Source organism: Saccopteryx bilineata, chromosome 3 (genome assembly GCF_036850765.1).
Source record: "Saccopteryx bilineata isolate mSacBil1 chromosome 3, mSacBil1_pri_phased_curated, whole genome shotgun sequence".
Taxonomy (NCBI): Eukaryota; Metazoa; Chordata; class Mammalia; order Chiroptera; family Emballonuridae; genus Saccopteryx; species Saccopteryx bilineata.
In genome coordinates this window covers 311,057,398-311,072,473 of record NC_089492.1, presented here as the reverse complement: position 1 = coordinate 311,072,473, position 15,076 = coordinate 311,057,398, and the positions used below count along the sequence as shown (strand labels likewise).

General features: G+C 51.2%; 1 long non-coding RNA gene across 3 annotated transcripts; it reads left to right on the top strand.

Moving 5' to 3' along the window:
- Positions 1 to 7,089: 7,089 nt before the first annotated feature.
- Positions 7,090 to 12,342, top strand: LOC136332229 (uncharacterized). Of its 3 annotated transcripts, none has more exons than XR_010730609.1 (6): positions 7,090 to 7,104; positions 9,407 to 9,431; positions 9,533 to 9,586; positions 9,778 to 9,852; positions 9,956 to 10,054; positions 11,969 to 12,342. It is a non-coding gene; the product is annotated as an uncharacterized lncRNA (long non-coding RNA). The 3 variants fall into 3 exon arrangements; XR_010730608.1 differs by lacking the exon at positions 7,090 to 7,104 and adding an exon at positions 7,107 to 7,121; XR_010730607.1 differs by lacking the exon at positions 7,090 to 7,104 and adding an exon at positions 7,178 to 7,350.
- Positions 12,343 to 15,076: the final 2,734 nt, after the last annotated feature.

Genomic DNA, 15,076 nt, shown 5'->3' with positions numbered 1-15,076 from the left:
AAGCCCCAGGCTCCAAGGATTCTGCCTGCCTTTAGCCCACCCCAACACACATTAATATCACCTGGGTTAGGGCCTCCTCGTGTTATCTTTAACAAAGTGAGCATAAGACATTTTATCTGCCCAACAATGGCCCTGGCCAGGTAGATCACTTGGTTTAAGCATTGTCCTCATACACCAAGGTTGCAGGTTTGATCCCCAGTCAGGGCACACACAAGATTCAACCAATGAGTGCACGAATAAGTGGAACAACACATAGAGGCTTCTCTCTTTCTCTCCCCTTTCCTCTTTCTCTAAAATCAATTAAAAACAAACAAACAAACAGAGGGCATATTCTAGCTGGAGGAAACAGCTAGCACCATAAAAAAATCATAATACGTAAGAGACTTAGACTGTCAAGGGTGTGTGTGTGTGTAGCTGCGCTGTTGTGGCCTGTGTCTGCCTTTCAGCAGAGCAATGTGGTTGTGTAGTCTCACTGTGTGTCTTGTCCCTGGCATGATGTGGTGTGATATTTTTACTGTATTGTTATACACCTGTGTCTAGTGGGGGTAGGTGGAGTTGTGTGTTGCTGTGTGTGAGGGCCACCAATGAGCATTAACAACCACATCTGTATGTGCAGCTGGGCCATGTGCTTCAAAGCCTGTGACTATGTCTGCAGTGTATGCTTTGTCTGTAACTGTGTCCCAGTGAGCCTGGGTCTCTGGGCGAGCTGTCCTGCCCTGGCTGTGTGTGTGTGTGTGTGTGATGCTATTGTATGTTTGGGGTATCACTGTGTGTCCCACTATGTGGCCAGATGAGGGTGGCAGCCATTGTATGTTGTGCATTTGGAGGTGTGTTATTGTGACACTGTCTGGGCTGTTGTGTGTTGGGAGCCTGGTGTGCTTTGTGTCACCATGAGGTAGAACAAGTTGTGGCCTGTTGTGTGTGTTTCTGGCTGGTGTGATTTCTCTGGTGTGCCATTGTATAGCCAGGTGAGCACTGGGTTACCACTGGTGTGTGTGTATGTGTGTGTGTGTGTCTGTGTGTGTGTGTGAGAGAGAGAGAAAGACACAGAGAGAGAGAGAGAGAGAAGAGAGAGAGAGGAGAGAGAGAAGAGAGAGAGAAGAGAGAGAGCCCCTGCCCAGAAGTCATTGCTGTTCCCCCAGCCTCCTGCACTTCTGGACAACAGAGACCCCTTTGTTCACAGCTGCAAAAGGGGGCTGTCTCTCTTCTCTTGAGGCCCCTGGCAAGTTCTCAGCTGGTTAACAAAATATCCTTTGAGCCTCTTCCCTGTGCCCAGCCACTTGCTGAATGTGCTGGGAATGTCAGTGGAGGCAGCAGACCTGTGATGAGCAGAGTGGTTAGGGCAATGATGTGACAGCCCCTGGGGGACCCTGACCCAGCTTGTGTATTGTTATAAAACAATTTTTGGAAAAAAAAAGAATATCATACAGATTTAAAAGTAAGCATGTGTTGCCCTGGCTGGGTAACTCAGTTAGAGCATCGTCCCTACATGCCAAGGTTGTGGGTTCGATCCCCAGCCACATATACAAGATTCACCCCATGAATGCATAAATGGAGTAACAAGTCAATGTTTCTGTGCATGTCTCTCTCTCCCTTCCTTTCTAAAATCAATAAATAAAGAAAATTGAAAAAAATAAACACACGTTAAAGATGAGGTGCTACAACCAATTCAAAGGAGATAAAAGGACAGACACGTTTATAGATCAGAAGTTTTGGAACAAAGGTAATGGTGGCAAAAACACTTGGGGGGCTGTGGTTTGAATGTTTGTGTGCCTCCAAATTTATATATGTTGAAGTCCTAACCCCAAAGGCGATGGTAATAGGAAGTGGAGGCCTTGGGAGGGGAACTGGTCATGAGGGTGGGGACCCCGCAGAAGGAATTGGTGCTCTTGGAGAAGAGACCCTAGACTGATCCCTCACCCCCACTTCTACTATGCAAGAAACACAGCGAGAAGAGGCTGGCTATTGTTAGATTCAGGGAGGTGTGCTGTGGCTGCCAGAGTGTAACTATTGAAGGAGCAGGAACAGGGAGTGCTGATAGGGCCCCTGTGAGGCTGAGAACAAAGAAGTTTATGTTTGAAATTTGCCACTAAGCTAAACCTGGCCCCTGTTGCTATGCTCCGGCCCCTGTTGCTATGCTGCGTGCGACCTCCCTAGCAAATAGCTAACTGCCACATCTGCTTCTGTATAATGCTTGCTCACTTAGGATATATAAGGACCTAGCTGTAAGCGTCAGGCGCGACTCTCATTTGCAGCTCCTTGTGAGTACGGTGTCTCCGGACATCTTGGGAGTTTGCCCCTGCGCGGGTTAAACTGGCCAATAAAGTACCATCTACACTCCTGAAAGTCTCCAACGTTTGTTCTCACACCCGGTAGATGCAACACTATGAACCGCAAAGAGTGCCCCCACTCAACCATACTGGCACCTTGACCTTAGACTTTGAGCCTCCAGAACTGTGAGCAACAAATTTCTGCAGTTCATAAGCAGCCAGTCTGCAGTAGTTTTGTTATAGCAGCTCAGATGGACTAAGACAGGGAAAGAATTGTCTCTCTTAGGGGACAGAATTCATTTAAGTGTATATCAATGACTGCATTGCCACCACTTATCCCAACTTCCAGAGTTGTGAAATCGATTCCAGGGAACCAGACAACTCCAGACGACATTCTGGGTTGAGGTGTGTCCCACTGTTGGTCAAATAAGTTTGTAAATAATGATATATATATTTGCTCGCTTATAGTTTGCATTGGATATGGGGAACAGGCTGTAAGCAGGCAGGATTCTTATAGCCTAAGGCAGTGATGGGCCTTCTTTTGAGCTTGGTGTGTCAAAATTTGCCAAAAAACCGAGCATAATTCGGGTGGTGTGTCACTTCCAAGAAAAAAAACCCATAATTTCGTGATATTTATAGTTTAAATAACAAAAATGTATAATTGTAATATATAACTGTATTTGATAAACCAAAAATGAATTATTTAACTTACCTGCTTAGTGACTTCTTTGTTCATCTGTCAGTTGGTTTCTTTTGTTGGTCTTGATGTTATTTAACTTATGTGGGGTGCCGTGAACTAAGATAAGTGAGGGGGAGGGGGAATTCTTTAACTAACCTGCCTATTAGTGACTTTTTTGTTACTGAATTTCATTGGCTAAATCTTCAGTTGAAGGTTGATATTTTGTACACTTCAAGCCCAAGCAAGCGCTACTAACTTCATCTGTCAGTTTGTTTCTTTTGTTGGTTTTGATATTATTTAATGCAGAGAATAAGGTCTCACAAAAGTATGGAGAGGGAAAAATTGTGAGTAAAGCCACTGCTATGTTTTTCAGGGTGCTAAAAGTGTCTGGTAATCGGTTCCAGGCACTCCAAATTTCCTGTTTGTAGTGGCACTCCTCTTGATTCTCCAAGTGGCACCTTTCCAGATTCTCAAGCTTTGACCTCAAGTCGACAAACACCTAAGCCCAGATGCTGTCTTGAAATTCTGCAAGTTGCATCTTATGTAAATTAAGATGGCTGCCGCTATATTTCTAATAGCGGGAAACAGCACCCATAGCACAGGCCTTTGCCTCTCCCAGCCTCCCCCTCACTTATCTCAGTAATGATGGTCAATTAGAAATCCACCACACCCAGAACAGTAGATTGGATGATGGTTGCTATGGTTGTGTGGTTGCTGGTATTGGCGATCACGGGGCCCCCAGAGTTGCATCCCCCCCATCATTCCACTGCTCCCTGCTCGGAGGGCCAGAAGTGAGGTCAAAGATCCCCCAAAGGCCTAACCGGAAGTTCCAGAACTAGAAGCTCTGTGCCAGAGTTCTGTTGTTTTGGCCTACAGATCTCCGGCACAGAGTGTCTACACTACTGCAAATGTTTTATCCTTGGCTACTGCACCTGGCTGTGCAGGAGCCGAGGATGAAATGTCCTTCTTGGCATGCAGCCCCATACTTCTCTGGTATGCGGCCGCGTGTCATCGAAAATGGCTACGTGACCTGACCTGTGGTGGCGCAGTGGATAAAGCGTCGATCTGGAAATGCTGAGGTCACTGGTTCGAAACCCTGGGCTTGCCTGGTCAAGGCACACATGGGAGTTGATGCTTCCAGCTCCTCCCCCTCTTCTCTCTCTCTGTCTCTCTCTCCTCTCTCTCCCTCTCTGTCTCTCTCCTCTCTAAAAATGAATAAATAAAAAATTAAAAAAATTATCTTGCCCTGGCCGGTTGGCTTGTGGTAGAGTGTCGGCCTGGCGTGCAGAAGTCCCGGGTACGATTCCCGGCCAGGGCACACAGGAGAAGCGCCCATCTGCTTCTCCACCCCTCCCCCTCTCCTTCCTCTCTGTCTCTCTCTTCCCCTCCTGCAGCCAAGGCTCCATTGGAGCAAAGATGGCCCGGGCGCTGGGGATGGCTCCTTGGCCTCTACCCCAGGCGCTAGAGTGGCTCTGGTTGCAACAGAGTGACCCCCTGGATGGGCAGAGCGTCGCCCCCTGGTGGGCGTGCCGGGTGGATCGGTCGGGCACATGCGGGAGTCTGTCTGACTGTCTCTCCCTGTTTCTAGCTTCAGAAAAATACAAAAAAAAATTATCTTAAAAAAATCAATAAATTTTTAAAAGAGAAAAAAAAAAAAGCCTGACCTGTGGTGGCGCAGTGGATAAAGTGTCAACCTGGAAATGCTGAGGTTGCTGGTTAAAAACCCTGGGCTTGCCTGGTCAAGGCACATATGGGAGTTGATGCTTCCAGCTCCTCCCCACCTTCTCTCTCTGTCTGTCTCTCTCCCTTTCTCTCTCCTCTCTAAAATGAATAAATAAAATAAAAATAAAAATAAAAGAAAGAAAATGGCTACGTGTGTCAGTGCTGACATGTGTGTCATAGGTTCACCATCACGGGCCTTTCTTACCCTTTTTGATGTGGGGTGGTACACTCTCATGAAGAATCCCATTATGCCTCAGATAAGTGACTTTGTATCAGAGACTTTCTTGTTTGTATATTGGATTAAAGGTTTTGAGTTCTATACTATAGAGTGGGGGAGACCGGGAGCTTGTTCTTTCTCAGTTCCTGAGAGTAGCATTTGAGAGGAGAGCAGAGAAAGGAGAGCAGAGAGAGGCCACGTGGAGAAGGCCAGGAGAAGCAGCCAAGATGGCAGAATGCTAGAGAAGAAGCCAGTTTGTGCAGAGTTTGTGCAGAGAGAAGGAGATGGGGAACAGAGGTGAATAAGGCTAGTGAGGCAGAAACCTTTGATTCTAGGAAACTCGGATAAGTCAGTAGCTTTGTGAGCACTGAATGAGTGGGTTTTGGAGCCCAGTGTGTGTTTTTACTTGCCCACCGGGTGCAAGCTAGGATTAAAGGTAACGGTCCACTAGTTTGTGGCTCCGTTGTTTCACTATCGTCTGTCGGAATCAGATGTGAACCTGCATGGGCCAGGCGGCTGTGATGATGGCCATGACTACTGTACTGGCCCTACACACACCCAAAATCCATGTGTTTCAGTCCTCACTCCCAGGACCTCCAAATGTGCCCTTATTTGGAAATAGAGTCACTGCAGATGTAATTCATGAAGATGAGGTAATCTTGGAGTAGGGTGAGCCCTAGTCTGACAGGACCAGTGCCGGTATAAAAATGCCAAAATCTGGACATAGTGACATGCACGCAGAGAGATGTCATGTGAAGAGGAAGGCAGAGAGTGTGTGATGCTTCTATATGCCAAGAAATGCCATACATTCCCGGCAAGCACCAGAAGCTCGGAGAGAAGCATGGAAAAGATTCTTTCTCACAGCCTCAGAAGGAACCCTGCTGACACCTTGACCTTGGAGTTCAGGCCTCTAGAACTGTGATATAAATTTCTGTGGTTTAGACCGGTTTATAGTACTTTATGATGATGGCCCTAGCAAACAAATACAGATGTACTATAGACAAAGCATAGTTTTCCACTGAAGACAAAACTTTCCCTAGAATATGTTGGAGATGATTACTGGAAGATGAGCCAGTATTAGGAGGAGAGGGTAGAAACAGCATATGCAAAGGCCCAGAGGCAGAAAGATGGGTGAGGTCGGTGATGAAGCTGCAGTGTTTCTGAGTGGGTAGGGCACTGAGAGAAGAGGCAAGAAAGGACCAATGCAGTCCTAGGTGAGGGTAGATTATGCTAAGGTTTGGAGTTTTGTTCTGAGGGCCCTGGAAGCCACTGAAAGAGACTGTGCCCAGCCCGGTGTTAACGGCTCTAAGTCACAAGTTTATCACATCTTTCCAAGACCACCAGGATCGGAGGTCACATGGCTACAGAGGTGGTGTGGCACCTGAAACTTCGCTGCCACATGCCCTGAGATGTCAGGGTTACAGCAGGTGAGGAGCAGAGAGGTAGAGACAGAAACCGGGGCAGGAAAAATCCATCTTTATTGTGCAGTCCCCCTGTGTCAGACACTAGTCTACTGCTGTCCACGTGCATGAACTCATCTGACACTCACAGGAACCCCAGGAGAGAAGTACTATTTTCAGACTGCTCTCTATCCTTTCCCTGCTGGCCAAACCTCTCCCAGTGCAGGGATTTTGTTTTGTCATCACTGTATCCCCAGACGTAGGACTGCAAGTAGGTCCGCTACATAGTTCCCTAAGGCCATCCCGGCCATCTTCAGATGGGGAAACTGAGGCTCAGAGAGCGACGTCCGCGCCCTAACCCCTTAACTCAGTTGCTAGCACTTTTCCGTGAACCCCTCGCCTGCAGAGAGCGAGAAGGCACAGAAAGAGGGACTGCAATGGCGAGCGGGCGTCACCCGGGTTCAGGTGTCAGGCAGCTGAGGGCCCTGGCGCGTACACTGGAGACCTCGATTTCACAGGCCGGCCCTTGAGCGTCCCGAATCCTTTCGGACCCTGCCCTGTCTCCCCTTCACCCTCTTCCGGGGAGGAGAGGCGCCCCAAAGCCCAGCCCTTCCGGAACACATCTTTAAATTCCCACCCCCAGCAATTTCGTTTCCAAGGCGACAGCGTTGGTCCCGCCCCACGAGGTCGTACCATTCAGACCCGGAGGGGGATCCGGGAGAGGACGCAACGGCTTCTCCAGGGTCTCGTTCGGTCGGGACGCTCCCTAGCACCCCAAGGGGACAGGAGGGAGGCTTGGGCGAGAGGCTTAAGATGGTGGGTGTCGCGCCACGGTGGGTCCCGCCGTGGGCACTTGTCCCCTCCGTTTCCCCTCTGCATTGGTTCGCGCCGTGGGTCGCTGTGGGCTTTTGGGTGCGGGCTGACGCGCTCAACCGGCGTGCAGGATTCGCGCATCCGCGGCCGGTCGGTTTACTGCTGGTTCGGTCCTCTGTGCTGTCGGTCCGCGTTCCCGCGGGTGCTGCGCTCGCGAGCCATGGCCCTCGCGGTCCGAGTCGTGTATTGGTGAGCACGGCGCCGGAGGCCCCCGCCCGGCGCTAGGACTGGGGACGTCAGGGGCAGGACCCATGGGGATCGTCCACGGGAACAGGGACTCAGTGTGGATGGGATGGATGTGAGCAGGATCGCAGAATAGAGGGCCTTGATCCCCCGCCCCCAACCTGTCACCTACACAGCTCAGGTTACAGAAGGTAGACCTGAGACGCGGGTGTGGAAACCTCCCGACTCTGGGACTCCGTTTGGGGTGGTGGGTGGGGTCCAACTTGCAATCGGGGAGGAGCCTCCGTCAGTGCTTAGGCGTCCCCTGCCCCCCAGTACCACGAACAATCGTGGGTTGGGGGACCGATAGTTGAGAAGTTTGGCGGAGATTCACAAATGTTCGAAAATATTCGGCATGGGTTTCGAAAGGAATGAATACTTTTTTTTTTTTTTTTTGTATTTTTCTGAAGCTGGAAACGGGGAGAGACAGTCAGACAGACTCCCGCATGCGCCCGACCGGGATCCACCCGGCACGCCTACCAGGGGCGACGCTCTGCCCACCAGGGGGCGATGCTCTGCCCCTCCGGGGCGTCGCTCTGCCGCGACCAGGGCCACTCTAGCACCTGGGGCAGAGGCCAAGGAGCCATCCCCAGCGCCCGGGCCATCTTTGCTCCAATGGAGCCTTGGCTGCGGGAGGGGAAGAGAGAGACAGAGAGGAAGGAGGGGGGGGGGTGGAGAAGCAAATGGGCGCTTCTCCTATGTGCCCTGGCCGGGAATCGAACCCGGGTCCCCCGCACGCCAGGCCGACGCTCTACCGCTCTACCGCTGAGCCAACCGGCCAGGGCCAAGGAATGAATACTTTTGACTTGTGGTGGCGCAGTGGCTAAAGCGTCCGCTGAGGTCATCGGTTCAAAACCCGGGGCTTGCCGGTCAAGATACCTAGGAGAAGCAACTACTAGAGTTGATGGTTCCTGCTCCTTCCCCTGCCCTCCCTCTCTCTAAGTCAAGAAATAAAATCTTTTTTTAAAAAAGGAATGAATATAATGGATGGATTTACTGCTCCTTTTCTGGCCTCAGTTCCCTCAAATGTAGAGGGAGAGAAACTGATTTGCATAGTCCCCACGGATGGAGTCGTGTGTGTCCGTGTTTAGCACGTTTGGATTAGCTCCCTGCAGAGTGGGAAGGCCCACGGGAGCCGGGCACCTTCTCTTGGTGACTGCTTTGCCCTCTGGCACCTGGTACTGTGCAGGCGTGCAGGCCCGTGGCTCTAGGTAGATGTCTGTGAATTTCCTCTACCAGAAACCTCTTGAGGGAGGACAATCTTAGCTCCATTTATAGGTGAGGAAACTGAGGCTGGGAGTGCGGTGGGGCACGTCAGCAGCTTGAGGTCCAGACTGCAAGACACAGGGATTACTGGAATCCGGGTCCCTTGGCTGTGTCCTGTTTGGGAAATGCCCACTAGGGCAGCCCGGGGTTTTGAGAGGATCAGGTATCTCTCAGCGTTTTACATGCCCACTTGGCTAAGCACAGGGTAGAGTGACATTTTCAGTCTCCTAGGGAGAGGCCTGTGCACCAGACTCCAGTCCTGAAATAGCCTGCAGTGGGGGTAGGGGGGTTAGGTTTCACCCTCAGGACTGGGAGGGACTTGGGGATCCTCAGAGCCTTCCACTGTGGGCGGGCACGGGGGAGGGGACCGCGAGGGGCGTGTGATTTGCAGTTCTCATCCTAACCTAGTTCTCTCTGCTTCCCTCCTCCCATCCCTCCCTCCTTCCTCTTCACACTTGTGGTCTCCTTGTTGCCCCTTTCTCTGTGCCCTTTCTGTCTCCGCATCCTTGCTCTGTGTGGGTTTTCTCCGTTGGGTGTCCTCCTGCTTCCTGTTCCCCTGTCCCCTCATCTCTGTGCCCCACCCCAACACTGTGTGTCTTTCCGCTCTCTGTCCCTGGTTTTATCATGTTTCCCACGGCATTTCTTCCCCGCCACCCTCCTGTTTCCTTCCATCTCTCCCACCGCGCCTGCCTCTCCCTGGATCCCCACTGTCTCTCTCTCTCCCGGGGTCCCACCCGTCTGGACTCTGTCCCACCAGTGGTGCTTGAGGCTACAAGCCCAAGGTAAGCACAGTGGCCGGCCAGAGGCGTCCGGGGAAGATGGGGCAGGAGGGCTAGCTGGCGGCACCCCTGTTCACCTCTATTGTGACCCCCCCACTTTACAGTATCTTGAGCTCAAGAAGAAGTTGGAAGATGAGTTCCCTGGACGCTTGGACATCGTGAGTCTTGGGGCCAGGGGAGAGACTCACATGTGGGTCACATTGTCCCTCAGCCCTGGATGTCAGTGGGTGGGGTGGGGCTGCCCCGCCCTGGGGCTGCCCCGCCCTCCACCCATGTTCTCCATTCTCTGGGAGGGGGGGGGCGTCTCCAAGATTGCTTCTCAGCCCCTCCAACATCTCCACCCCCCTAGTGCGGCGAGGGGACTCCCCAGGTTACGGGGTTCTTTGAAGTAATGGTAGCGGGAAAGCTGGTTCATTCCAAGCAGGTAAGTCTGTGTCCATCCTGCCTCGTTTTTGGGCTAGTGGGGAGTTGGGGCTGGGCTTGGTATGTTGGTCGCCTCTCACCCCTCCCTTTTTCTCCTTCCCCAGAGAGGTGATGGCTATGTGGACACCGAGAGCAAGTTTCTGAAGCTGGTAGCCGCCATCAAAGCTGCCTTGGCTCAGGGCTAATGTGCCCTGAAGGCGGAGGTGAGGGGCCCAGCTCCTAAACCCTACAATTGACTTCTAGTTCCTAATGTAATCTGAACCCATATACTGGTCTCCAACCCAACTCTTTCTGGAACAAGGAGCAGTTTCCATATGTTCTTGGATCATAGAACTGCTTTTCAGCACCTTCTGAGCTTCATTTCCAATTTTCAAGCCAGTGTGTTCCAGATGAGCCCCAAACCCGTCCTGTGCTAGAACTGGTCACCGGTTCCTAGCCCAATCCAGAATCAGGTTCTGGCTCCTGGGTCAGGAGCCTAGAAGCACTCTCTACCACCCTCCAAACTTGGGTGCCAGGCTTCACCCCCCAGGATCTAGAACCAAATGTCCTGGCCCAGGAATCTGCATTCAGGCACCTCCCCGCCCCCAGCTTGCTTTATACCAGAGAACTGGTTCTAGTGCTTTCAGCTCACAAGTTCTTAGACTGCTTCCATAGAACAGAGCAAGGTCACGCTCACGCTCAGTGTGAATTTGGCCATGCAAATACAGTTACTACAATGAAAATGCAAATGTCCTACCTGTGTGTGGGTCTGAAATGAAGTGTGAGCCTCCCCTGGTTTGAAAAAATCACAAAAATTATGTGATTTCAAAGCTGCATGAACTGAATAAATTGTGGACTGTTGCTGTAAGGGGAGTGGGCTGGGGGTGCCTCGCGTGGGACCTGAATACTGAATGACTCAGATGGAGCTCATTCCTTGCGCACATTGTTTGCCACTTCTAAACTCAGTCACTCAGCGGCGTCTGCTTAAAGCAGCGTGAGGTTTACTTGGGTTCCAGAGGTCCATCCATGGGTGATTTCAGCCAACAGAAGCCATGAGGGGATTGACCGAAAGAAAGGAGAGAGGGACCCCAGACGGGGTTTCTGGGTGGATCCCAGGTCTCAGGTCCCAAGTCCGGTGCTTTCCAGAGTCTATCTCCCCTTCTCTCACTTAAAAAAAAAAGAAAGGAAGGAAGGAGGAGGGAGGGAGTCACTCTGGTTTGCATGTTTTGTGAGTGTAGTCTCGGGTTCCCAAGACCAGCGTCAGGTCCAGCAATTTCCTAGAACTTACAGAACTCAGCAAAGCTGTTATACCCCTGGTTACGTTCATTATACAGGGAAGTGCTAGAGATTAAAGTCAGCAAAGGGTCTGACCTGTGGTGGCGCAGTGGATAAAGCGTCAACCTGGAAATGCTGAGGTCGCCGGTTCAAAACCCTGGGCTTGCCTGGTCAAGGCACATATGGGAGTTGATGCTTCCTGCTCCTCCCCCTTCTCTCTCTCTGTCTCTCTCTTCTCTCCCTCTCTCTCTCCTTTCTAAAATGAATAAATAAAATAAAAAATAAATAAATAAATAAAGTCAGCAAAGGGCCCTGGCCGGTTGGCTCAGCGGTAGAGCGTCGGCCTGGCGTGCGGGGGACCCGGGTTCGATTCCCGGCCAGGGCACATAGGAGAAGCGCCCATTTGCTTCTCCACCCCCCCTCCTTCCTCTCTGTCTCTCTCTTCCCCTCCTGCAGCAAGGCTCCATTGGAGCAAAGATGGCCCGGGCGCTGGGGATGGCTCTATGGCCTCTGCCCCGGGCGCTGGAGTGGCTCTGGTTGCGGCAGAGTGATGCCCCAGAGGGGCAGAGCATCACCCCCTGGTGGGCAGAGCGTCGCCCCCTGGTGCACGTGCCGGGTGGATCCCGGGTCGGGCGCATGCGGGAGTCTGTCTGACTGTCTCTCCCCGTTTCCAGCTTCAGAAAAAAAAAAAAAAAAAAAGTCAGCAAAGGAAGAGTGTCTGGGGCAGGGCCAGGATCGACCAGTTGGGAATTCCCAGTGAGGTCATGTGGACTGTACCCCCGCCGGCCCAGCCGGCCCAGGGTGTGGCAGCAGGCACAGAGCTGGCCCACCTGACCCCCTCCCCACCTCTTCTCTCTGCACAGTCCAGTGACCTTGGCCCAGCCCTCTTGGCAGACGCTTCATGATGGGATGGACTGAAATGTCTCCACGCGGGGTCTTTCCCTGATGTTCTGCGGCCGCCAGGCGGGGCAGAGGTCGATGCCCCTGGTCTTTGCCTGTGTGTGTGTGGGAGTGTGTGTGTGTCTCCCTGGAATGCTACCCCCCCTCCCCTCCACTTTTCACCATCTCCTGTAGTCCCCCGTGCCTCCCTGTGTCCCCTCTGGTGTGTGAGATGGCCCTGCTCAGGGCTTCCTTCTCAAGGGAGCTCAGAGAGGGAGCCGGATGCTTGAGGCTCAGATTTCAGCCATGTTTGCAACAGTACACCGTCAATACATGCTGAATAAATTTAACAGACGTGCCTGTGTCTGCATTTGTCCATTTTACTCCTGGAAACCCTTCCCCCTTCCGTCTCCATTCCAGGAAGGTAGCCGCCAGGGATTGAGTTCTCTGGTGCCAGATGCTGTGCTAATTAATAAGCACTTTATAGCAGCTCTGAGGATAGGCAGATGGAAACATGCAGTCGTGATATGAATTTAAATGAGACCCAGACTCCCGGATCATTTGTCCAAATAAGTCTTGCCAATAATTCAAAGTCTCTGACACTTGTGCTAGTTTGCTAGGGTTACCATGACAACATGGCACAGACCAGGTGGCCCAAACAATGGCTATTTACTTCCTCAGGTTTCTGGAGGCTGGAAGGCTGAGAAAGAGGTGTGGCGGGTTTGGCTTTCTTCTGAGGCCTCTGCCTGTCTTGCAGCTGTTTGCCTTCTCGCTCTGTCCTCATGTGATCTCTGCATATATTATATATGCACCCTGGTGACCCGTATGTGTCCAAATTTCCTTTTATAGCACACTAGTCAACTCAGACACAACAATGTGGGTGGGGGTTTCACGAGGGAAGCGAGTGCGGGGAAGAGAGGGTAAAGGGAGGTAGTGGGTAATGGGAAGGGGCTCGACAGGGTGGGGAACACAAAACAATACGATTTATTATAGAATTGAACACTTGAAACCTATATAACTTTATTAATTAATGTCACACCAATAAAGTAAAAAAAAATTTTTTTTAAAGGCACCAGTCAGATTGGAATAGGGCCCACTTTAAAGGCCTCATTTTAATTTGATTACCTCTTTAAAGATCCTATGTCCAGACTCACATTCTGAGTTCTTGGCAGTTTCGTTTTCATTATGTGAATTTGGGAGGGAGGGAAGCTTAATTTGTCCCATTATGACACTTTTCAGGGAGGAGGTGTTGTGTTGCGGGCAGTGTCCCTCTGCCTCTGGGTGGCTGGTGGTTCTACCAGCAGGGGGCCACAGTGGCACTGGGAGAGACTCCAGGGCTAGAGACTGGCCCTGCCGCTCCCAGGGCCTCTGAGCTGCCCGTTAGCACCAGGCTCTGGGACCACAGGCCGGCCGGGCTGCTCTCGCTTTGGTAAAAGAGCACTACTCCAGCCCCTGTGCACGTGGCTTCCTGCTTTCCACCTGCTGCTGAAGCAAGTCACACTGCTGGATCACAGCTCAAGGGGACTTGCGTCCCAGAAGAGGCTTTAGACCTTGACAGCTACATAAGGATTGGTTGGGTTGGATGAGCCCTCTCTAGCACCATCAAGGAAGGTGGTCCTTCGAGGAAGCTTAAGGAGGAACTGAGCCATCAGCCACCACATCATGTCACTGTTCTGGGTCAGCTGCTAGGGCCAGCCATGCTGAGGAGGGGACGCCCTCCAGCAACGCGTTGGAGTCACGTGACACCAAACTCTGCCCCATCTGCCACAATGATATTCCGGACTAGAGGTCCCATAGACCCACTGATTAATATTTTATGTGGCAAGACTGTAGGAGTGATGGGAGTCTGGCCACGTTTGTTCGTCCTGTTTCTGTTCAAACACACCTTAGCCAGGTAATATTTTGAGAATTCTGTTTTGATAGCTCACCACCCCAGCTGATTTGGGGTGACACGGGCCACAAAGCTGTGATTCATGTTACAAAGGGTAGGTCCTGGTGGCTACTAATAAGTAAAGGTATTTTCAAAATCAGTAATAGATCACCTGACCTGTGGTGGCTCTGTAGATAAAATGTTGACCTGGAATGCTGAGGTTGCTGGTTTGAAACCCTGGGCTTGTCTGGTCAAGGCACATGTAAGAAGGAACCAGTTGATGCTTCCCACCCTCACCAACCCTTCTCTCCTCTCTCTAAAATCAGTAGATAAAATCTTTTATTTTTTGTATTTTTTCCCCCGAAGTTAGAAGTGGGGAGGCAGTTAGATAGACTCCTGCATACACCCGACTGGATCCACCCAGTGTGCTCACCGGGGGTGGGGTGATGCTCTGCTCATCTGGGGCATTGCTCCATTGCTGCAGGAGCCATTTTACTGCCTGAGGCAGAGGCCATGGAGCCATCTGGGCCAACTTTGCTCCAATGGAGGCTTGGCTGCAGGAGGGAAAGAGAGAGATAGAGAGAAAGGAGAGGGGGAAGGGTGGAGAAGCAGATGGGTGCTTCTCCTTTGTGCCCTGACTGGGAATCGGACCTGGGACTTCCGCACTCCGGGCTGACGCTCTACCACTGAGCCAACTAGCCAGGGCCTAATAGATAAAATCTTTAAAAAAATTGGAAATAGGTCTTTAAAAAGTCCTTTCTCTGAGGGTTGTTTATATATATATATTTAATTTTTATTTATTTTTTTACAGAGACAGAGAGAGAGTCAGAGAGAGGGATAGATAGGGTCAGATAGGCAGGAACGAAGAGAGATGAGAAGCATCAATCATCAGTTTTTCGTTGCCACACCTTAGTTGTTCGTTGATTGCTTTCTCATATGTGTCTTGACCACGGGCCTTCAGCAGACCGAGTAACCCCTTGCTTGAGCCAGCAACCTTGGGTCCAAGCTGGTGAGCTTTGCTCAAACCAGATGAGCCTCCGCTTAAGCTGGCGACCTAGGGCTCTCAAACCTGGGTTTTCCGCATCCCAGTCCGACGCTCTATCCACTGCGCCACCGCCTGGTTAGGCTGTTTTTTTTTTTTTTTTTTTTTTTAATTTTTTTATTTATTTATTTTAATTTATTCATTTTTAGAGAGGAGAGAGAGAGGGAGAGAGACATAGAG